The sequence below is a fragment of the Rutidosis leptorrhynchoides genome, chromosome 6 (assembly GCF_046630445.1).
Source record: "Rutidosis leptorrhynchoides isolate AG116_Rl617_1_P2 chromosome 6, CSIRO_AGI_Rlap_v1, whole genome shotgun sequence".
In the NCBI taxonomy this organism is placed as follows: domain Eukaryota; kingdom Viridiplantae; phylum Streptophyta; class Magnoliopsida; order Asterales; family Asteraceae; genus Rutidosis; species Rutidosis leptorrhynchoides.
This window is the reverse complement of record NC_092338.1, coordinates 47,023,394-47,048,791: the sequence shown is the minus strand read 5'-3', so window position 1 is coordinate 47,048,791 and position 25,398 is coordinate 47,023,394.

Below are 25,398 nucleotides of genomic sequence, written 5' to 3'. Positions count from 1 at the left end.
TATGAACATCATTACTACCTTAAGTTCCTTGGATGAACCTACTGGAAAAGAGAAAAATGGATCTAACTTCAATGGGTCCTTGGATGGCTCAAAGTTCTTGAAGAAAAATCATGACACGAAAACAAGTTCAAGTAAGATCATCACTTGAAATAAGATTGTTATAGTTATAGAAATTGAACCAAAGTTTGAATATGATTATTACCTTGTATTAGAATGATAACCTACTGTAAGAAACAAAGATTTCTTGAGGTTGGATGATCACCTTACAAGATTGGAAGTGAGCTAGCAAACTTGAAAGTATTCTTGATTTTATGAAACTAGAACTTTTGGAATTTATGAAGAACACTTAGAACTTGAAGATAGAACTTGAGAGAGTTCAATTAGATGAAGAAAATTGAAGAATGAAAGTGTTTGTAGGTGTTTTTGGTCGTTGGTGTATGGATTAGATATAAAGGATATGTAATTTTGTTTTCATGTAAATAAGTCATGAATGATTACTCATATTTTTGTAATCTTATGAGATATTTCATGCTAGTTGCCAAATGATGGTTCCCACATGTGTTAGGTGACTCACATGGGCTGCCAAGAGCTGATAATTGGAGTGTATATACCAATAGTACATACATCTAAAAGCTGTGTATTGTACGAGTACGAATACGGGTGCATACGAGTAGAATTGTTGATGAAACTGAACGAGAATGTAATTGTAAGCATTTTTGTTAAGTAGAAGTATTTTGATAAGTGTATTGAAGTCTTTCAAAAGTGTATAAATACATATTAAAACACTACATGTATATACATTTTAACTGAGTCGTTAAGTCATCGTTAGTCGTTACATGTAAGTGTTGTTTTGAAACCTTTAGGTTAACGATCTTGTTAAATGTTGTTAACCCAATGTTTATAATATCAAAAGAGATTTTAAATTATTATATTATCATGATATTATGATGTACGAATATCTCTTAATATGATATATATACATTAAATGTCGTTACAACGATAAACGTTACATATATGTCTCGTTTCAAAATCATTAAGTTAGTAGTCTTGTTTTTACATATGTAGTTCATTGTTAATATAATTAATGATATGTTTACTTATCATAATATCATGTTAACTATATATATAACCATATATATGTCATCATATAGTTTTTTTACAAGTTTTAACGTTCGTGAATCACCGGTCAACTTGGGTGGTCAATTGTCTATATGAAACCTATTTCAATTAATCAAGTCTTAACAAGTTTGATTGCTTAACATGTTGGAAACATTTAATCATGTAAACATCAATCTCAATTAATATATATAAACATGGAAAAGTTCGGGTCACAACAAAATAAGTTTCTTGAATGCAGTTTTTACACAATATCATACAAGCATGGACTCCAAATCTTGTCCTTATTTAAGTATGCGACAGCGGAAGCTCTTAATAATCACCTGAGAATAAACATGCTTAAAACGTCAACAAAAATGTTGGTGAGTTATAGGTTTAACCTATATATATCAAATCGTAACAATAGACCACAAGATTTCATATTTCAATACACATCCCATACATAGAGATAAAAATCATTCATATGGTGAACACCTGGTAACCGACAATAACAAGATGCATATATAAGAATATCCCCATCATTCCGGGACACCCTTCGGATATGATATAAATTTCGAAGTACTAAAGCATCCGGTACTTTGGATGGGGCTTGTTGGACCCGATAGATCTATCTTTAGGATTCGCGTCAATTAGGGTGTCTGTTCCCTAATTCTTAGATTACCAGACTATATAAAAAGGGGCATATTCGATTTCGATAATTCAACCATATAATGTAGTTTTGATTACTTGTGTCTATTTCGTAAAACAGTTATAAAAACAGCGCATGTATTCTCAGTCCCAAAAATATATATATATTGCAAAAGCATTTAAAAAGGGAGTAATGAGACTCACGCATTGTAAAACAGTTAATAAAGCATTTGCATGTTTAATATAATAATTATGATATATATTTCAAATAATATTTTTAATATATATTATTATCATGTTTAAATTTTAATGTAATAATTATATAATATTAATATTTTTAATATATTTTGTATATACTTTATGAAGATTTTTATTTATTTATATGCTTACGGATTAGTAATGTTCGCTTCTCACCAAAGTGAGAACAAGAACATCGGGCTACAACTATTAAACAAAACGTTTCCACAAGTGACGGAGTCGGTAATTGGGGTAAGAAATGAGGTTTTTAGATTATTACGGGACTGTTGGACATTACGTAACCCTCGTCCCTTTGATGACGTTACAACACGCTGTCTTATCAACGGCCATAACGGTTATGTTGCACAAGACCAAGGATGGGAAGTAGTCCTAGTAAAACCAGAATGCATGACTTGTTTCTGGACGTATGAATTACGTGTCTTTATTGCCTTTGCTGAACGACTTGTGTACTAGCTAGAATTGTCTTCACAACTATCTTGTATCAAAGTTATTGTGTGCTATATTTCATGCTTTATGTAAAATAAGCGGTATTGTAAGTTTGTAAAATATTGTATAAAAGTTTGAACGCGAAATATTATTATAATCAGTTTTTCATATAGAATTGTAGTAGTTGAATTGTATATTAGCTACTAAGTATGAACTTAACGGGTAGGTACTACCCGAATTTAAACTTATAAAACGCTAATATGAAGAAAAAGCTTTTATAAATGAGTTCATATTATGCTACGAAATACTATTAACTACTCTTAATATTCTGTATGATTAACTTGTTCCATTTAACTATTTTGAAGGAAATGGCACCGACTACTCGACACACCGTGAATATGAATGAAGAGGAATTCCGTACTTTTCTTGCTTCAAACATAGCCGCAGTACAGGCTGCGCTACATACCAACAATAACCTTGGATCTAGCAGTACAGGAAATCGTGTAGGATGCACCTACAAAGAATTCACTGCCTGCAAACCTTTGGAATTTGATGGAACCGAAGGACCGATCGGATTGAAACGGTGGACCGAGAAGGTTGAATCGGTGTTTGCCATAAGTAAGTGTACTGAAGAGGACAAAGTGAAGTACGCTACGCATACCTTCACAGGTTCTGCGTTAACATGGTGGAATACCTATCTAGAGCAAGTGGGACAAGATGATGCGTACGCACTACCGTGGTCAGCATTCAAGCACTTGATGAACGAGAAGTACCGTCCCAGAACCGAGGTCAATAAGCTCAAGACAGAACTTAGAGGGTTACGAACCCAAGGATTTGATATTACCACGTACGAAAGACGATTCACAGAATTGTGCCTATTGTGTCCGGGAGCATTCGAAGATGAGGAAGAGAAGATCGACGCGTTTGTGAAAGGATTACCGGAAAGAATCCAAGAAGATATAAGTTCACACGAGCCCGCCTCCATACAACAGGCATGTAGAATGGCTCACAAACTAGTGAACCAGATTGAAGAAAGAATTAAAGAACAGACTGCTGAAGAGGCCAATGTGAAGCAAGTCAAAAGAAAGTGGGAGGAAAACGGTGATAAGAATCACCAATACAACAACAATAGCAATTACAACAATAATCGCAACAATTATCCCAACAATCGCAACATCAATCGCAACTACAACAAACGGCCCAACAACAACAACAACAACAACAACAACAACAGCAACTACAACAATCATCCCAACAACAATAATAACCGCAACAACAACAACAATCAGAAGCAACTATGCCAAAGGTGTGAAAAGAATCACTCGGGGTTCTGCACCAAATTTTGCAACAAATGTAAAAGAAATGGTCATAGCGCGGCGAAGTGTGAGGTCTACGGACCAGGGGTTAATAGAACGAAAGGAACAAATGGTGTCGGAACGAGTAATGGCGGAGCAAGTAGTGTCGGAGCAAGTTATGCCAATGTAGTTTGTTATAAATGTGGAAAACCAGGCCACATTATTAGAAATTGCCCGAACCAGGAGAACACGAATGGACAAGGCCGTGGAAGAGTTTTCAATATTAATGCGGTAGAGGCACAGGAAGACCCGGAGCTTGTTACGGGTACATTTCTTATTGACAATAAATCTGCTTACGTTTTATTTGATTCGGGTGCGGATAGAAGCTATATGAGTAGAGATTTTTGTGCTAAATTAAGTTGTCCATTGACGCCTTTGGATAGTAAATTTTTACTCGAATTAGCAAATGGTAAATTAATTTCAGCAGATAATATATGTCGGAATCGAGAAATTAAACTGGTTAGCGAAACATTTAAGATTGATTTGATACCAGTAGAGTTAGGGAGTTTTGATGTGATAATCGGTATGGACTGGTTGAAAGAAGTGAAAGCGGAGATCGTTTGTTACAAAAATGCAATTCGCATTATACGAGAAAAAGGAAAACCCTTAATGGTGTACGGAGAAAAGGGCAACACGAAGCTACATCTTATTAGTAATTTGAAGGCACAAAAACTAATAAGAAAAGGTTGCTATGCTGTTCTAGCATACGTCGAGAAAGTACAAACTGAAGAAAAGAGCATCAATGATGTTCCCATTGCAAAAGAATTTCCCGATGTATTTTCGAAAGAATTACCGGGATTACCCCCACATCGATCCGTTGAATTTCAAATAGATCTTGTACCAGGAGCTGCACCAATAGCTCGTGCTCCTTACAGACTCGCACCCAGCGAGATGAAAGAACTGCAAAGCCAATTACTAGAACTTTTAGAGCGTGGTTTCATTCGACCAAGCACATCACCGTGGGGAGCTCCTGTTTTGTTTGTCAAGAAGAAAGATGGTACATTCAGGTTGTGTATCGACTACCGAGAGTTGAACAAACTTACCATCAAGAACCGCTACCCACTACCGAGAATCGACGACTTATTTGATCAACTACAAGGCTCGTCTGTTTATTCAAAGATTGACTTACGTTCCGGGTATCATCAAATGCGGGTGAAAGAAGATGATATTCCAAAGACTGCTTTCAGAACACGTTACGGTCATTACGAGTTTATGGTCATGCCGTTTGGTTTAACTAATGCACCAGCTGTGTTCATGGACCTTATGAACCGAGTGTGTGGACCATACCTTGACAAGTTTGTCATTGTTTTCATTGATGACATACTTATTTACTCAAAGAATGACCAAGAACACGGTGAACATTTGAGAAAGGTGTTAGAAGTATTGAGGAAGGAAGAATTGTACGCTAAGTTTTCAAAGTGTGCATTTTGGTTGGAAGAAGTTCAATTCCTCGGTCACATAGTGAACAAAGAAGGTATTAAGGTGGATCCAGCAAAGATAGAAACTGTTGAAAAGTGGGAAACCCCGAAAACTCCGAAACACATACGCCAGTTTTTAGGACTAGCTGGTTACTACAGAAGGTTCATCCAAGACTTTTCCGGAATAGCAAAACCCTTGACTGCATTAACGCATAAAGGGAAGAAATTTGAATGGAATGATGAACAAGAGAAAGCGTTTCAGTTATTGAAGAAAAAGCTAACTACGGCACCTATATTGTCATTGCCTGAAGGGAATGATGATTTTGTGATTTATTGTGACGCATCAAAGCAAGGTCTCGGTTGTGTATTAATGCAACGAACGAAGGTGATTGCTTATGCGTCTAGACAATTGAAGATTCACGAACAAAATTATACGACCCATGATTTGGAATTAGGTGCGGTTGTTTTTGCATTAAAGACTTGGAGGCACTACTTATATGGGGTTAAAAGTATTATATATACCGACCACAAAAGTATTCAACACATATTTAATCAGAAACAACTGAATATGAGGCAGCGTAGGTGGATTGAATTATTGAATGATTACGATTTTGAGATTCGTTACCACCCGGGGAAGGCAAATGTGGTAGCCGATGCCTTGAGCAGGAAGGATAGAGAACCCATTCGAGTAAAATCTATGAATATAATGATTCATAATAACATTACTACTCAAATAAAGGAGGCGCAACAAGGAGTTTTAAAAGAGGGAAATTTAAAGGATGAAATACCCAAAGGATCGGAGAAGCATCTTAATATTCGGGAAGACGGAACCCGGTATAGGGCTGAAAGGATTTGGGTACCAAAATTTGGAGATATGAGAGAAATGGTACTTAGAGAAGCTCATAAAACCAGATACTCAATACATCCTGGAACGGGGAAGATGTACAAGGATCTCAAGAAACATTTTTGGTGGCCGGGTATGAAAGCCGATGTTGCTAAATATGTAGGAGAATGTTTGACGTGTTCTAAGGTCAAAGCTGAGCATCAGAAACCATCAGGTCTACTTCAACAACCCGAAATCCCGGAATGGAAATGGGAAAACATTACCATGGATTTCATCACTAAATTGCCAAGGACTGCAAGTGGTTTTGATACTATTTGGGTAATAGTTGATCGTCTCACCAAATCAGCACACTTCCTACCAATAAGAGAAGATGACAAGATGGAGAAGTTAGCACGACTGTATTTGAAGGAAGTCGTCTCCAGGCATGGAATACCAATCTCTATTATCTCTGATAGGGATGGCAGATTTATTTCAAGATTCTGGCAGACATTACAGCAAGCATTAGGAACTCGTCTAGACATGAGTACTGCCTATCATCCACAAACTGATGGGCAGAGCGAAAGGACGATACAAACGCTTGAAGACATGCTACGAGCATGTGTTATTGATTTCGGAAACAGTTGGGATCGACATCTACCGTTAGCAGAATTTTCCTACAACAACAGCTACCATTCAAGCATTGAGATGGTGCCGTTTGAAGCACTTTATGGTAGAAAGTGCAGGTCTCCGATTTTTTGGAGTGAGGTGGGGGATAGACAGATTACGGGTCCGGAGATTATACAAGAAACTACCGAGAAGATCATCCAAATTCAACAACGGTTGAAAACTGCCCAAAGTCGACAAAAGAGCTACGCTGACATTAAAAGAAAAGATATAGAATTTGAAATTGGAGAGATGGTCATTCTTAAAGTTTCACCTTGGAAAGGCGTTGTTCGATTTGGTAAACGAGGGAAATTAAATCCAAGGTATATTGGACCATTCAAGATTATTGATCGTGTCGGACCAGTAGCTTACCGACTTGAGTTACCTCAACAACTCGCGGCTGTACATAACACTTTCCACGTCTCGAATTTGAAGAAATGTTTTGCTAAAGAAGATCTCACTATTCCGTTAGATGAAATCCAAATCAACGAAAAACTCCAATTCATCGAAGAACCCGTCGAAATAATGGATCGTGAGGTTAAAAGACTTAAGCAAAACAAGATACCAATTGTTAAGGTTCGATGGAATGCTCGTAGAGGACCCGAGTTCACCTGGGAGCATGAAGATCAGATGAAGAAGAAATACCCGCATCTATTTCCAGAAGATTCGTCAACACCTTCAACAGCTTAAAATTTCGGGACGAAATTTATTTAACGGGTAGGTACTGTAGTGACCCGAACTTTTCCATGTTTATATATATTAATTGAGATTGATGTTTACATGATTAAATGTTTCCAACATGTAAAGCAATCAAACTTGTTAAGACTTGATTAATTGAAATAGGTTTCATATAGACAATTGACCACCCAAGTTGACCGGTGATTCACGAACGTTAAAACTTGTAAAAAAACTATATGATGACATATATATGGTTATATATATAGTTAACATGATATTATGATAAGTAAACATATCATTAATTATATTAACAATGAACTACATATGTAAAAACAAGACTACTAACTTAATGATTTTGAAACGAGACATATATGTAACGTTTATCGTTGTAACGACATTTAATGTATATATATCATATTAAGAGATATTCGTACATCATAATATCATGATAATATAATAATTTAAAATCTCTTTTGATATTATAAACATTGGGTTAACAACATTTAACAAGATCGTTAACCTAAAGGTTTCAAAACAACACTTACATGTAACGACTAACGATGACTTAACGACTCAGTTAAAATGTATATACATGTAGTGTTTTAATATGTATTTATACACTTTTGAAAGACTTCAATACACTTATCAAAATACTTCTACTTAACAAAAATGCTTACAATTACATTCTCGTTCAGTTTCATCAACAATTCTACTCGTATGCACCCGTATTCGTACTCGTACAATACACAGCTTTTAGATGTATGTACTATTGGTATATACACTCCAATTATCAGCTCTTGGCAGCCCATGTGAGTCACCTAACACATGTGGGAACCATCATTTGGCAACTAGCATGAAATATCTCATAAGATTACAAAAATATGAGTAATCATTCATGACTTATTTACATGAAAACAAAATTACATATCCTTTATATCTAATCCATACACCAACGACCAAAAACACCTACAAACACTTTCATTCTTCAATTTTCTTCATCTAATTGAACTCTCTCAAGTTCTATCTTCAAGTTCTAAGTGTTCTTCATAAATTCCAAAAGTTCTAGTTTCATAAAATCAAGAATACTTTCAAGTTTGCTAGCTCACTTCCAATCTTGTAAGGTGATCATCCAACCTCAAGAAATCTTTGTTTCTTACAGTAGGTTATCATTCTAATACAAGGTAATAATCATATTCAAACTTTGGTTCAATTTCTATAACTATAACAATCTTATTTCAAGTGATGATCTTACTTGAACTTGTTTTCGTGTCATGATTTTTCTTCAAGAACTTTGAGCCATCCAAGGACCCATTGAAGTTAGATCCATTTTCCTCTTTTCCAGTAGGTTCATCCAAGGAACTTAAGGTAGTAATGATGTTCATAACATCATTCGATTCATACATATAAAGCTATCTTATTCGAAGGTTTAAACTTGTAATCACTAGAACATAGTTTAGTTAATTCTAAACTTGTTCGCAAACAAAAGTTAATCCTTCTAACTTGACTTTTAAAATCAACTAAACACATGTTCTATATCTATATGATATGCTAACTTAATGATTTAAAACCTGGAAACACGAAAAACACCGTAAAACCGGATTTACGCCGTCGTAGTAACACCGCGGGCTGTTTTGGGTTAGTTAATTAAAAACTATGATAAACTTTGATTTAAAAGTTGTTATTCTGAGAAAATGATTTTTATTATGAACATGAAACTATATCCAAAAATTATGGTTAAACTCAACGTGGAAGTATGTTTTCTAAAATGGTCATCTAGACGTCGTTCTTTCGACTGAAATGACTACCTTTACAAAAACGACTTGTAACTTATTTTTCCGACTAGAAACCTATACTTTTTTTGTTTAGATTCATACAATAGAGTTCAATATGAAACCATAGCAATTTGATTCACTCAAAACGGATTTAAAATGAAGAAGTTATGGGTAAAACAAGATTGGATAATTTTTCTCATTTTAGCTACGTGAAAATTGGTAACAAATCTATTCCAACCATAACTTAATCAACTTGTATTATATATTATGTAATCTTGAGATACCATAGACACGTATACAATGTTTCGACCTATCATGTCGACACATCTATATATATTTCGGAACAACCATAGACACTATATATGTGAATGTTGGAGTTAGCTATACAGGGTTGAGGTTGATTCCAAAATATATATAGTTTGAGTTGTGATCAATACTGAGATACGTATACACTGGGTCGTGGATTGATTCAAGATAATATTTATCGATTTATTTCTGTACATCTAACTGTGGACAACTAGTTGTAGGTTACTAACGAGGACAGCTGACTTAATAAACTTAAAACATCAAAATATATTAAAAGTGTTGTAAATATATTTTGAACATACTTTGATATATATGTATATATTGTTATAGGTTCGTGAATCAACCAGTGGCCAAGTCTTACTTCCCGACGAAGTAAAAATCTGTGAAAGTGAGTTATAGTCCCACTTTTAAAATCTAATATTTTTGGGATGAGAATACATGCAGGTTTTATAAATGATTTACAAAATAGACACAAGTACGTGAAACTACACTCTATGGTTGAATTATCGAAATCGAATATGCCCCTTTTTATTTAGTCTGGTAATCTAAGAATTAGGGAACAGACACCCTAATTGACGCGAATCCTAAAGATAGATCTATTGGGCCTAACAAACCCCATCCAAAGTACCGGATGCTTTAGTACTTCGAAATTTATATCATATCCGAAGGGTGTCCCGGAATGATGGGGATATTCTTATATATGCATCTTGTTATTGTCGGTTACCAGGTGTTCACCATATGAATGATTTTTATCTCTATGTATGGGATGTGTATTGAAATATGAAATCTTGTGGTCTATTGTTACGATTTGATATATATAGGTTAAACCTATAACTCACCAACATTTTTGTTGACGTTTTAAGCATGTTTATTCTCAGGTGATTATTAAGAGCTTCCGCTGTCGCATACTTAAATAAGGACAAGATTTGGAGTCCATGCTTGTATGATATTGTGTAAAAACTGCATTCAAGAAACTTATTTTGTTGTAACATATTTGTATTGTAAACCATTATGTAATGGTCGTGTGTAAACAGGATATTTTAGATTATCATTATTTGATAATCTACGTAAAGCTTTTTAAACCTTTATTGATGAAATAAAGGTTATGGTTTGTTTAAAAATGAATGCAGTCTTTGAAAAACGTCTCATATAGAGGTCAAAACCTCGCAACGAAATCAATTAATATGGAACGTTTTTAATCAATAAGAACGGGACATTTCAGGCGGACGATTTCTTTCGTACCTGAGAATAAACATGCTTTAAAGTGTCAACCAAAAGGTTGGTGAGTTTATTAGTTCAACATAAATAATCATTTCATAATTTTAATAGACCACAAGATTTCATATTTCCATTTCTCGTAAACATACGTCCCATGCATAGAGACAAAAATATCATTCATATGGATTGAACACCTGATAACCGACATTTACAAATTGTATATAAGAATATCCCCATCATTCCGGGATCCTCCTTCGGACATGATATAAATTTCGAAGTACTAAAGCATCCGGTACTTTGGATGGGGCTTGTTGGACCCGATAGATCTATCTTTAGGATTCGCGTCAATTAGGGTTTCTGTTCCCTAATTCTTAGATTACCAGACTATATAAAAAGGGGCATATTAGATTTCGATAATTCAACCATATAATGTAGTTTCGATTACTTGTGTCTATTTCGTAAAACAGTTATAAAAATAGCGCATGTATTCTCAGTCCCAAAAATATATATTGCAAAAGCATTTAAAAAGGGAATAATGAAACTCACGCATATAATTATTGTAAAACAGTTAATAAAGCATTTGCATGTATTCTCAGTCCCAAAAATGTAAAGAGTAAAAGGGATTCAAATGAAACTCACGCATTGTAAAACAGTTAATAAAGCATTTGCATGTATTCTCAGCCCAAAAATGTAAAGAGTAAGAGGGGCAAATGAAACTCATATATTACCAATGTAATTAATTTCAAAAATATCCTAATATATAGTCAATGTCTTTGATTTGTAGTTACATCATAAATTATAAATATAAATCTAAATATAAATATACATGCATATGATTGATCACCACACACTCTGCATGATCTATGTATCCACTTTAATCATTCTAGTATCCATTTTTCTTACGACATATCCAACCACTCTTCTAGGATTCTATCTTGCTGCACTTTTTTAAATTTTAAATTATTATTATATTATTATTATTATTATTATTATCGTAATTTAAGTTACAAAAATATTTTATGTATCTTATATCTATTCTTATATCCATATATATATATATATATATATATATATATATATATATATATATATATATATATATATATATATATATACAAGAGATATGCTTGATCAAATCACCTTCACCCACTTCACACTCGTTGAACCACCACCCTATAACTTTCCATCATCACTCCAAATTGCATATCTTTCATTTACTTCATACTTGATCGAACCAACTGCTCGACACTCAGCGGTTAACCGAAGAACAAATCACCATAAATAGGAGTCGCCACCGAATGAAACTTCTAATTCATGTTACGAATCCGATCACCAGTAAGTCATATAATAAAACCCATTAACTGGTTACTGTTTCTCTTTTAATTTTCAACCCAAACCAAATCCACAAATCATCGTTTATGTTCACTACTATTATTCGTTGCTACTACTAACGAAAACCAACTCAAACTCACACGATATATTTTTTTTCCTATGAATCGAATACTATTTTTTTTTCTTCTCTCATCCCTGCTGCTGTAGTAACAGCCTTAAAACACCACACTTCACTCTCATTTTCAAGCTTGTATTTATAGTTTAAACATTACCATCTACGCACCACCAAGACACCATCATCATTCGCTGTTTTATGTTTCATCACGAACACACCCGCCACTATTTAAAACCATTTGAACAAATCGAACCCTTCTGTTTTTATTTTTTGTTCATTCCCACACCACCCATTAAACTACATCAACCATCCTCAAATGTTACTCCTCCCTTTTCTTGTCCAATGTTGCAGCTGCTCGACTTTTGATGCAACCGAGAACCACACATACACTAACACAGACCCACCTGCAAACTCCCAACGAGCACCATCTTCCATCACCACTTCACCATCCCCAATCCGTCACCTATCTCTCTCTCTCTCTCTCTCTCTCTCTCTCTCTTAATGAAAACCGCCATTTAACACAACCACTCTCACAATCGCTATCACCTTTCACCACCACCGAAACGGTACAGACACCACCGTGAACATCATCCCTTCTGAACCGATCACCATCTCCTTTGTTTCTTTTCTTACGGCTGCACCTATTTACCCTACATCCATCACAACCACACCTGCAAATCTGCTCTACCTGTATTGACGTCCCTACTGCTGCAGCATTATATTTTTGTTGTTGTTTGTTTCATCCGTTGAAGACAAAGAAGACGATAGACAATAATGAAACAGATCGAATTATTGGAAATTTAATGTTTTGACAACTTGATGTATGGAGTCTTAAATTACTACATTTATCAGTTTCCTCATAAACAAATATATGTGGGACAAGTTAAAGTATAATGGCCGACACTTGTGTAATGCCTTGGAGTTGTTTATTGAGAATGAACTAGTGGACCGACTAAAAAAAAAAAAAAAGAAAACGACTTTTGTGGCTGTTATATTCCAAAAATTTCGGCCAAATTGTTTATACTGTGAACGTGTTTGTTTAAAAAAAAAAAAAAACATTTGGGCCGAAGTGTAGATTGTGGACTGCTACTTCCTATGTGGGCCGTAGTCATCCATTTTGTCAACAAGAATTCGATTTTTACTTGTGGGTTGAGGTGGTCCAATTGCGATATGGGCCGAAGAATGATGAGGGTGATGTATGTGATAATATGATCATGATCGAAAGGCTGATGATAAATGGTTAAGACGAGATATAACAATAACGGTTACGATATTATGATAGTACTTAAGTTAATAAGATGATATTATGATAGTACTTAAGTTAATAAGATGATTATTAGGATTCGTTATTGATTATGATCGTGGTTAGATTATGATATACGGTAATGATGGTAACGATTAAGAAAATAATATGAAGTGATTCGGTGAAGGGCTTCACTTCTGAACATTTCTCCCTCGTTCGATTTAAACCAAGGGTTCGTGAATCCGAGGCCAACCTTGCATTGTTCAGTTCCGTCGTATGCATATTTTTACTACAAAATATCGTATAGTGAGTTCATTTGATTCCCTTTTACTCTTTACATTTTTGGGACTGAGAATACATGCGCTATTTTTATAACTGCTTTATTAAATGGTTTTGAAATATATTTTTGAACTGCGAATACATGAAATGCTTTTATAAATGTTTGACGAGATAGACACAAGCAAAACATTCCTCGAATGAATTATTATGCAGACAGAAGTTCTGCGGATTATTATTGAATTATGTGGACATGATAATTGCCACCATTGAATTATGTGGACATGATAATTGCCACCATTGAATTATGTGGACATGATAATTGCCACCAGTTGAAGAGACGTTTTTCAAAGACTGCATTCATTTTTAAACAAACCATAACCTTTATTTCATCAATAAAGGTTTAAAAAGCTTTACGTAGATTATCAAATAATGATAATCTAAAATATCCTGTTTACACACGACCATTACATAATGGTTTACAATACAAATATGTTACAACAAAATAAGTTTCTTGAATGCAGTTTTTACACAATATCATACAAGCATGGACTCCAAATCTTGTCCTTATTTAAGTATGCGACAGCGGAAGCTCTTAATAATCACCTGAGAATAAACATGCTTAAAACGTCAACAAAAATGTTGGTGAGTTATAGGTTTAACCTATATATATCAAATCGTAACAATAGACCACAAGATTTCATATTTCAATACACATCCCATACATAGAGATAAAAATCATTCATATGGTGAACACCTGGTAACCGACAATAACAAGATGCATATATAAGAATATCCCCATCATTCCGGGACACCCTTCGGATATGATATAAATTTCGAAGTACTAAAGCATCCGGTACTTTGGATGGGGTTTGTTAGGCCCAATAGATCTATCTTTAGGATTCGCGTCAATTAGGGTGTCTGTTCCCTAATTCTTAGATTACCAGACTTAATAAAAAGGGGCATATTCGATTTCGATAATTCAACCATAGAGTGTAGTTTCACGTACTTGTGTCTATTTTGTAAATCATTTATAAAACCTGCATGTATTCTCATCCCAAAAATATTAGATTTTAAAAGTGGGACTATAACTCACTTTCACAGATTTTTACTTCGTCGGGAAGTAAGACTTGGCCACTGGTTGATTCACGAACCTATAACAATATATACATATATATCAAAGTATGTTCAAAATATATTTACAACACTTTTAATATATTTTGATGTTTTAAGTTTATTAAGTCAGCTGTCCTCGTTAGTAACCTACAACTAGTTGTCCACAGTTAGATGTACAGAAATAAATCGATAAATATTATCTTGAATCAATCCACGACCCAGTGTATACGTATCTCAGTATTGATCACAACTCAAACTATATATATTTTGGAATCAACCTCAACCCTGTATAGCTAACTCCAACATTCACATATAGAGTGTCTATGGTTGTTCCGAAATATATATAGATGTGTCGACATGATAGGTCGAAACATTGTATACGTGTCTATGGTATCTCAAGATTACATAATATATAATACAAGTTGATTAAGTTATGGTTGGAATAGATTTGTTACCAATTTTCACGTAGCTAAAATGAGAAAAATTATCCAATCTTGTTTTACCCATAACTTCTTCATTTTAAATCCGTTTTGAGTGAATCAAATTGCTATGGTTTCATATTGAACTCTATTGTATGAATCTAAACAAAAAAAGTATAGGTTTCTAGTCGGAAAAAATAAGTTACAAGTCGTTTTTGTAAAGGTAGTCATTTCAGTCGAAAGAACGACGTCTAGATGACCATTTTAGAAAACATACTTCCACGTTGAGTTTAACCATAATTTTTGGATATAGTTTCATGTTCATAATAAAAATCATTTTCTCAGAATAACAACTTTTAAATCAAAGTTTATCATAGTTTTTAATTAACTAACCCAAAACAGCCCGCGGTGTTACTACGACGGCGTAAATCCGGTTTTACGGTGTTTTTCGTGTTTCCAGGTTTTAAATCATTAAGTTAGCATATCATATAGATATAGAACATGTGTTTAGTTGATTTTAAAAGTCAAGTTAGAAGGATTAACTTTTGTTTGCGAACAAGTTTAGAATTAACTAAACTATGTTCTAGTGATTACAAGTTTAAACCTTCGAATAAGATAGCTTTATATGTATGAATCGAATGATGTTATGAACATCATTACTACCTTAAGTTCCTTGGATGAACCTACTGGAAAAGAGAAAAATGGATCTAACTTCAATGGGTCCTTGGATGGCTCAAAGTTCTTGAAGAAAAATCATGACACGAAAACAAGTTCAAGTAAGATCATCACTTGAAATAAGATTGTTATAGTTATAGAAATTGAACCAAAGTTTGAATATGATTATTACCTTGTATTAGAATGATAACCTACTGTAAGAAACAAAGATTTCTTGAGGTTGGATGATCACCTTACAAGATTGGAAGTGAGCTAGCAAACTTGAAAGTATTCTTGATTTTATGAAACTAGAACTTTTGGAATTTATGAAGAACACTTAGAACTTGAAGATAGAACTTGAGAGAGTTCAATTAGATGAAGAAAATTGAAGAATGAAAGTGTTTGTAGGTGTTTTTGGTCGTTGGTGTATGGATTAGATATAAAGGATATGTAATTTTGTTTTCATGTAAATAAGTCATGAATGATTACTCATATTTTTGTAATCTTATGAGATATTTCATGCTAGTTGCCAAATGATGGTTCCCACATGTGTTAGGTGACTCACATGGGCTGCCAAGAGCTGATAATTGGAGTGTATATACCAATAGTACATACATCTAAAAGCTGTGTATTGTACGAGTACGAATACGGGTGCATACGAGTAGAATTGTTGATGAAACTGAACGAGAATGTAATTGTAAGCATTTTTGTTAAGTAGAAGTATTTTGATAAGTGTATTGAAGTCTTTCAAAAGTGTATAAATACATATTAAAACACTACATGTATATACATTTTAACTGAGTCGTTAAGTCATCGTTAGTCGTTACATGTAAGTGTTGTTTTGAAACCTTTAGGTTAACGATCTTGTTAAATGTTGTTAACCCAATGTTTATAATATCAAAAGAGATTTTAAATTATTATATTATCATGATATTATGATGTACGAATATCTCTTAATATGATATATATACATTAAATGTCGTTACAACGATAAACGTTACATATATGTCTCGTTTCAAAATCATTAAGTTAGTAGTCTTGTTTTTACATATGTAGTTCATTGTTAATATAATTAATGATATGTTTACTTATCATAATATCATGTTAACTATATATATAACCATATATATGTCATCATATAGTTTTTTTACAAGTTTTAACGTTCGTGAATCACCGGTCAACTTGGGTGGTCAATTGTCTATATGAAACCTATTTCAATTAATCAAGTCTTAACAAGTTTGATTGCTTAACATGTTGGAAACATTTAATCATGTAAACATCAATCTCAATTAATATATATAAACATGGAAAAGTTCGGGTCACTACAGTACCTACCCGTTAAATAAATTTCGTCCCGAAATTTTAAGCTGTTGAAGGTGTTGACGAATCTTCTGGAAATAGATGCGGGTATTTCTTCTTCATCTGATCTTCACGCTCCCAGGTGAACTCGGGTCCTCTACGAGCATTCCATCGAACCTTAACAATTGGTATCTTGTTTTGCTTAAGTCTTTTAACCTCACGATCCATTATTTCGACGGGTTCTTCGATGAATTGGAGTTTTTCGTTGATTTGGATTTCATCTAACGGAATAGTGAGATCTTCTTTAGCAAAACATTTCTTCAAATTCGAGACGTGGAAAGTGTTATGTACAGCCGCGAGTTGTTGAGGTAACTCAAGTCGGTAAGCTACTGGTCCGACACGATCAATAATCTTGAATGGTCCAATATACCTTGGATTTAATTTCCCTCGTTTACCAAATCGAACAACGCCTTTCCAAGGTGAAACTTTAAGAATGACCATCTCTCCAATTTCAAATTCTATATCTTTTCTTTTAATGTCAGCGTAGCTCTTTTGTCGACTTTGGGCAGTTTTCAACCGTTGTTGAATTTGGATGATCTTCTCGGTAGTTTCTTGTATAATCTCCGGACCCGTAATCTGTCTATCCCCCACCTCACTCCAAAAAATCGGAGACCTGCACTTTCTACCATAAAGTGCTTCAAACGGCGCCATCTCAATGCTTGAATGGTAGCTGTTGTTGTAGGAAAATTCTGCTAACGGTAGATGTCGATCCCAACTGTTTCCGAAATCAATAACACATGCTCGTAGCATGTCTTCAAGCATTTGTATCGTCCTTTCGCTCTGCCCATCAGTTTGTGGATGATAGGCAGTACTCATGTCTAGACGAGTTCCTAATGCTTGCTGTAATGTCTGCCAGAATCTTGAAATAAATCTGCCATCCCTATCAGAGATAATAGAGATTGGTATTCCATGCCTGGAGACGACTTCCTTCAAATACAGTCGTGCTAACTTCTCCATCTTGTCATCTTCTCTTATTGGTAGGAAGTGTGCTGATTTGGTGAGACGATCAACTATTACCCAAATAGTATCAAAACCACTTGCAGTCCTTGGCAATTTAGTGATGAAATCCATGGTAATGTTTTCCCATTTCCATTCCGGGATTTCGGGTTGTTGAAGTAGACCTGATGGTTTCTGATGCTCAGCTTTGACCTTAGAACACGTCAAACATTCTCCTACATATTTAGCAACATCGGCTTTCATACCCGGCCACCAAAAATTATTATAAATAAAGTATATACTATTATGATTATAAAAATTGATTGTATTATGATGTTGTAGTTGTAGGTTACTAACGAGGACAGCTGACTTAATAAACTTAAAACATCAAAATATATTAAAAGTGTTGTAAATATATTTTGAACATACTTTGATATATATGTATATATTGTTATAGGTTCGTGAATCAACCAGTGGCCAAGTCTTACTTCCCGACGAAGTAAAAATCTGTGAAAGTGAGTTATAGTTCCACTTTTAAAATCTAATATTTTTGGGATGAGAATACATGCAGGTTTTATAAATGATTTACAAAATAGACACAAGTACGTGAAACTACACTCTATGGTTGAATTATCGAAATCGAATATGCCCCTTTTTATTAAGTCTGGTAATCTAAGAATTAGGGAACAGACACCCTAATTGACGCGAATCCTAAAGATAGATCTATTGGGCCTAACAAACCCCATCCAAAGTACCGGATGCTTTAGTACTTCGAAATTTATATCATATCCGAAGGGTGTCCCGGAATGATGGGGATATTCTTATATATGCATCTTGTTATTGTCGGTTACCAGGTGTTCACCATATGAATGATTTTTATCTCTATGTATGGGATGTGTATTGAAATATGAAATCTTGTGGTCTATTGTTACGATTTGATATATATAGGTTAAACCTATAACTCACCAACATTTTTGTTGACGTTTTAAGCATGTCTATTCTCAGGTGATTATTAAGAGCTTCCGCTGTCGCATACTTAAATAAGGACAAGATTTGGAGTCCATGCTTGTATGATATTGTGTAAAAACTGCATTCAATTAATGTTTACATGATTAAATGTTTCCAACATGTTAAGCAATCAAACTTGTTAAGACTTGATTAATTGAAATAGGTTTCATATAGACAATTGACCACCCAAGTTGACCGGTGATTCACGAACGTTAAAACTTGTAAAAAAACTATATGATGACATATATATGGTTATATATATAGTTAACATGATATTATGATAAGTAAACATATCATTAATTATATTAACAATGAACTACATATGTAAAAACAAGACTACTAACTTAATGATTTTGAAACGAGACATATATGTAACGTTTATCGTTGTAACGACATTTAATGTATATATATATCATATTAAGAGATATTCGTACATCATAATATCATGATAATATAATAATTTAAAATCTCTTTTGATATTATAAACATTGGGTTAACAACATTTAACAAGATCGTTAACCTAAAGGTTTCAAAACAACACTTACATGTAACGACTAACGATGACTTAACGACTCAGTTAAAATGTATATACATGTAGTGTTTTAATATGTATTTATACACTTTTGAAAGACTTCAATACACTTATCAAAATACTTCTACTTAACAAAAATGCTTACAATTACATTCTCGTTCAGTTTCATCAACAATTCTACTCGTATGCACCCGTATTCGTACTCGTACAATACACAGCTTTTAGATGTATGTACTATTGGTATATACACTCCAATTATCAGCTCTTGGCAGCCCATGTGAGTCACCTAACACATGTGGGAACCATCATTTGGCAACTAGCATGAAATATCTCATAAGATTACAAAAATATGAGTAATCATTCATGACTTATTTACATGAAAACAAAATTACATATCCTTTATATCTAATCCATACACCAACGACCAAAAACACCTACAAACACTTTCATTCTTCAATTTTCTTCATCTAATTGAACTCTCTCAAGTTCTATCTTCAAGTTCTAAGTGTTCTTCATAAATTCCAAAAGTTCTAGTTTCATAAAATCAAGAATACTTTCAAGTTTGCTAGCTCACTTCCAATCTTGTAAGGTGATCATCCAACCTCAAGAAATCTTTGTTTCTTACAGTAGGTTATCATTCTAATACAAGGTAATAATCATATTCAAACTTTGGTTCAATTTCTATAACTATAACAATCTTATTTCAAGTGATGATCTTACTTGAACTTGTTTTCGTGTCATGATTTTTCTTCAAGAACTTTGAGCCATCCAAGGACCCATTGAAGTTAGATCCATTTTTCTCTTTTCCAGTAGGTTCATCCAAGGAACTTAAGGTAGTAATGATGTTCATAACATCATTCGATTCATACATATAAAGCTATCTTATTCGAAGGTTTAAACTTGTAATCACTAGAACATAGTTTAGTTAATTCTAAACTTGTTCGCAAACAAAAGTTAATCCTTCTAACTTGACTTTTAAAATCAACTAAACACATGTTCTATATCTATATGATATGCTAACTTAATGATTTAAAACCTGGAAACACGAAAAACACCGTAAAACCGGATTTACGCCGTCGTAGTAACACCGCGGGCTGTTTTGGGTTAGTTAATTAAAAACTATGATAAACTTTGATTTAAAAGTTGTTATTCTGAGAAAATGATTTTTATTATGAACATGAAACTATATCCAAAAATTATGGTTAAACTCAACGTGGAAGTATGTTTTCTAAAATGGTCATCTAGACGTCGTTCTTTCGACTGAAATGACTACCTTTACAAAAACGACTTGTAACTTATTTTTCCGACTAGAAACCTATACTTTTTTTGTTTAGATTCATACAATAGAGTTCAATATGAAACCATAGCAATTTGATTCACTCAAAACGGATTTAAAATGAAGAAGTTATGGGTAAAACAAGATTGGATAATTTTTCTCATTTTAGCTACGTGAAAATTGGTAACAAATCTATTCCAACCATAACTTAATCAACTTGTATTATATATTATGTAATCTTGAGATACCATAGACACGTATACAATGTTTCGACCTATCATGTCGACACATCTATATATATTTCGGAACAACCATAGACACTCTATATGTGAATGTTGGAGTTAGCTATACAGGGTTGAGGTTGATTCCAAAATATATATAGTTTGAGTTGTGATCAATACTGAGATACGTATACACTGGGTCGTGGATTGATTCAAGATAATATTTATCGATTTATTTCTGTACATCTAACTGTGGACAACTAGTTGTAGGTTACTAACGAGGACAGCTGACTTAATAAACTTAAAACATCAAAATATATTAAAAGTGTTGTAAATATATTTTGAACATACTTTGATATATATGTATATATTGTTATAGGTTCGTGAATCAACCAGTGGCCAAGTCTTACTTCCCGACGAAGTAAAAATCTGTGAAAGTGAGTTATAGTCCCACTTTTAAAATCTAATATTTTTGGGATGAGAATACATGCAGGTTTTATAAATGATTTACAAAATAGACACAAGTACGTGAAACTACACTCTATGGTTGAATTATCGAAATCGAATATGCCCCTTTTTATTAAGTCTGGTAATCTAAGAATTAGGGAACAGACACCCTAATTGACGCGAATCCTAAAGATAGATCTATTGGGCCTAACAAACCCCATCCAAAGTACCGGATGCTTTAGTACTTCGAAATTTATATCATATCCGAAGGGTGTCCCGGAATGATGGGGATATTCTTATATATGCATCTTGTTATTGTCGGTTACCAGGTGTTCACCTTATGAATGATTTTTATCTCTATGTATGGGATGTGTATTGAAATATGAAATCTTGTGGTCTATTGTTACGATTTGATATATATAGGTTAAACCTATAACTCACCAACATTTTTGTTGACGTTTTAAGCATGTTTATTCTCAGGTGATTATTAAGAGCTTCCGCTGTCGCATACTTAAATAAGGACAAGATTTGGAGTCCATGCTTGTATGATATTGTGTAAAAACTGCATTCAAGAAACTTATTTTGTTGTAACATATTTGTATTGTAAACCATTATGTAATGGTCGTGTGTAAACAGGATATTTTAGATTATCATTATTTGATAATCTACGTAAAGCTTTTTAAACCTTTATTGATGAAATAAAGGTTATGGTTTGTTTAAAAATGAATGCAGTCTTTGAAAAACGTCTCATATAGAGGTCAAAACCTCGCAACGAAATCAATTAATATGGAACGTTTTTAATCAATAAGAACGGGACATTTCAGTAACTGAAATGTCCCGTTCTTATTGATTAAAAACGTTCCATATTAATTGATTTCGTTGCGAGGTTTTGACCTCTATATGAGACGTTTTTCAAAGACTGCATTCATTTTTAAACAAACCATAACCTTTATTTCATCAATAAAGGTTTAAAAAGCTTTACGTAGATTATCAAATAATGATAATCTAAAATATCCTGTTTACACACGACCATTACATAATGGTTTACAATACAAATATGTTACAACAAAATAAGTTTCTTGAATGCAGTTTTTACACAATATCATACAAGCATGGACTCCAAATCTTGTCCTTATTTAAGTATGCGACAGCGGAAGCTCTTAATAATCACCTGAGAATAAACATGCTTAAAACGTCAACAAAAATGTTGGTGAGTTATAGGTTTAACCTATATATATCAAATCGTAACAATAGACCACAAGATTTCATATTTCAATACACATCCCATACATAGAGATAAAAATCATTCATATGGTGAACACCTGGTAACCGACAATAACAAGATGCATATATAAGAATATCCCCATCATTCCGGGACACCCTTCGGATATGATATAAATTTCGAAGTACTAAAGCATCCGGTACTTTGGATGGGGTTTGTTAGGCCCAATAGATCTATCTTTAGGATTCGCGTCAATTAGGGTGTCTGTTCCCTAATTCTTAGATTACCAGACTTAATAAAAAGGGGCATATTCGATTTCGATAATTCAACCATAGAGTGTAGTTTCACGTACTTGTGTCTATTTTGTAAATCATTTATAAAACCTGCATGTATTCTCATCCCAAAAATATTAGATTTTAAAAGTGGGACTATAACTCACTTTCACAGATTTTTACTTCGTCGGGAAGTAAGACTTGGCCACTGGTTGATTCACGAACCTATAACAATATATACATATATATCAAAGTATGTTCAAAATATATTTACAACACTTTTAATATATTTTGATGTTTTAAGTTTATTAAGTCAGCTGTCCTCGTTAGTAACCTACAACTAGTTGTCCACAGTTAGATGTACAGAAATAAATCGATAAATATTATCTTGAATCAATCCACGACCCAGTGTATACGTATCTCAGTATTGATCACAACTCAAACTATATATATTTTGGAATCAACCTCAACCCTGTATAGCTAACTCCAACATTCACATATAGAGTGTCTATGGTTGTTCCGAAATATATATAGATGTGTCGACATGATAGGTCGAAACATTGTATACGTGTCTATGGTATCTCAAGATTACATAATATATAATACAAGTTGATTAAGTTATGGTTGGAATAGATTTGTTACCAATTTTCACGTAGCTAAAATGAGAAAAATTATCCAATCTTGTTTTACCCATAACTTCTTCATTTTAAATCCGTTTTGAGTGAATCAAATTGCTATGGTTTCATATTGAACTCTATTGTATGAATCTAAACAAAAAAAGTATAGGTTTCTAGTCGGAAAAAATAAGTTACAAGTCGTTTTTGTAAAGGTAGTCATTTCAGTCGAAAGAACGACGTCTAGATGACCATTTTAGAAAACATACTTCCACGTTGAGTTTAACCATAATTTTTGGATATAGTTTCATGTTCATAATAAAAATCATTTTCTCAGAATAAAAACTTTTAAATCAAAGTTTATCATAGTTTTTAATTAACTAACCCAAAACAGCCCGCGGTGTTACTACGACGGCGTAAATCCGGTTTTACGGTGTTTTTCGTGTTTCCAGGTTTTAAATCATTAAGTTAGCATATCATATAGATATAGAACATGTGTTTAGTTGATTTTAAAAGTCAAGTTAGAAGGATTAACTTTTGTTTGCGAACAAGTTTAGAATTAACTAAACTATGTTCTAGTGATTACAAGTTTAAACCTTCGAATAAGATAGCTTTATATGTATGAATCGAATGATGTTATGAACATCATTACTACCTTAAGTTCCTTGGATGAACCTACTGGAAAAGAGAAAAATGGATCTAACTTCAATGGGTCCTTGGATGGCTCAAAGTTCTTGAAGAAAAATCATGACACGAAAACAAGTTCAAGTAAGATCATCACTTGAAATAAGATTGTTATAGTTATAGAAATTGAACCAAAGTTTGAATATGATTATTACCTTGTATTAGAATGATAACCTACTGTAAGAAACAAAGATTTCTTGAGGTTGGATGATCACCTTACAAGATTGGAAGTGAGCTAGCAAACTTGAAAGTATTCTTGATTTTATGAAACTAGAACTTTTGGAATTTATGAAGAACACTTAGAACTTGAAGATAGAACTTGAGAGAGTTCAATTAGATGAAGAAAATTGAAGAATGAAAGTGTTTGTAGGTGTTTTTGGTCGTTGGTGTATGGATTAGATATAAAGGATATGTAATTTTGTTTTCATGTAAATAAGTCATGAATGATTACTCATATTTTTGTAATCTTATGAGATATTTCATGCTAGTTGCCAAATGATGGTTCCCACATGTGTTAGGTGACTCACATGGGCTGCCAAGAGCTGATAATTGGAGTGTATATACCAATAGTACATACATCTAAAAGCTGTGTATTGTACGAGTACGAATACGGGTGCATACGAGTAGAATTGTTGATGAAACTGAACGAGAATGTAATTGTAAGCATTTTTGTTAAGTAGAAGTATTTTGATAAGTGTATTGAAGTCTTTCAAAAGTGTATAAATACATATTAAAACACTACATGTATATACATTTTAACTGAGTCGTTAAGTCATCGTTAGTCGTTACATGTAAGTGTTGTTTTGAAACCTTTAGGTTAACGATCTTGTTAAATGTTGTTAACCCAATGTTTATAATATCAAAAGAGATTTTAAATTATTATATTATCATGATATTATGATGTACGAATATCTCTTAATATGATATATATACATTAAATGTCGTTACAACGATAAACGTTACATATATGTCTCGTTTCAAAATCATTAAGTTAGTAGTCTTGTTTTTACAT